Genomic DNA, 1,712 nt, shown 5'->3' on the forward strand with positions numbered 1-1,712 from the left:
CGAAAGACACTCTGCAAGTGCCCATGGCCAACATCGACGAGCATAGCCGTATCTGCCTTTGTCAGAACAGATGATACACCGCACCAGAGCTCATTTCGTCATCCAACCAGAGAATACATGTGCTCGCCGCTCCCAGTGGTCAACATCTGCTATGTTTCATCTACAGATTCGAGCTGATAGCAGTATTTCGGGGTCTAGTGACTATCTCTCTTGCACACACTTTCTCTACTGGTATAACCCAACTCATGTAAAAAACACCAGATTATCCAGTTATCTTTGAAGTCCACTCCCGCCGGCCCCTATGCATCTGATTACCATACCACGTTTCTACGCGCTTTTATCGGCTTTTACCAGATCCCTTGTAATGCAATGTCGCAGGTTAGCAAACTCAACCCCTGGTCGCTAGCCTGCTAAGTACGAATCTTTCTATCTCCTACTCTATAATCACCTGTCATCACCCTAATTGCAGCAGACGTCAGGATTTTTTTCTGTGTATATTTATGCATATTATCCCATTTTATATCCCCTCAAATTCACCGTGTCTTGCGAATCTCCTTTCATCCCCTCATCTTCACAAGCTTTGAACTTCGCAACCGTTTCGGACGACCTGGTTAGTTGATATAAACTCCACCTGGTCTATGACGTGGAACCTGTCACGAAGAGACTGGACCTTACAGTGGTGTGGCGGTTTGTGTATCCCGGAGACCAATTGAGCTATACTGAGGGGTGTCCGCGCGACACTCACAGAGTCTCTCATACCAGGTTGGCCAGTGGTTAGAGGTCTGACAAACACAGTCTCCTGGCCATCCAGGCTGGGGGTTGGAACATGTATGGCGACTTGTTCCGTAGAAAAGGTAATGCATTTGCATTTCCCCGCCAAACACCGCTGGCTTGAGGTTAGTCCTTTGAGCCAAAGGCTTTGGCTGAGGACCATAATCGTCCTCCTGTCTAGGTGAGGGGCGCCCTGGCAGTATCCCAGACCTCGTACAACCATGACCTACACAACTAACAATATTCTCATGCCACATCGGCCGTCGCGTGGTGCCATCAGCCGGGTCGGCTTACTTGCTGCATACAGCAGGGCGGGTAAGCGAAAACATGCTACTGCTGACGCCTACATTCTTACACTTTCAAGTTTTCCGTCTTCCACCCTCCCCCGCCCAAATTTGAATACTTTCTCCGCAGGTTCCAGTTCTAGGACTGACCGTGTTGCTCACCCAGCATCACACTCTGCTGCGGCTTTTGCACGTCCGAGTTCAGTTACAACCCCAAGCACTTCGAAGTCTGTTTTCAAACCCCGAAAGCCTGTCTACTTAGCCACTTTTAATGTTCGCACACTGAAGCAAGCAGGTCAACAGGTGGCCCTTGCGCGTACACTGGATTCCCTCTGTATTGATGTACGTTGTCTGTCAGAAACAAGGACGCAGGACGCAAGTACTGTAATCGAACTGACTGCCCTCTCGCTCTCTTCCAGGTTCCGACTGCGCACCTCTGGTGATGCAGAGGCCGCTGCAGCTGGATATGCTGGGGTGGGTATTGTATTGAGCGAACCAGCGAAAGCGTCTCTGCTTGATTGGATACCCGTAGACGGTCGCCTCTGTGCGGTTCATTTGGCAATATCGGTGAGAGAATCTAGAGGAAGTGAGGTTCATCGCACCTTGTTTATTGTTTCTGCTTACGCCCCAACTGACTGTAGCTCTGAATCTGCCAAG

Source organism: Opisthorchis viverrini, assembly GCF_000715545.1.
Source record: "Opisthorchis viverrini unplaced genomic scaffold opera_v5_198, whole genome shotgun sequence".
NCBI lineage: Eukaryota > Metazoa > Platyhelminthes > Trematoda > Opisthorchiida > Opisthorchiidae > Opisthorchis > Opisthorchis viverrini.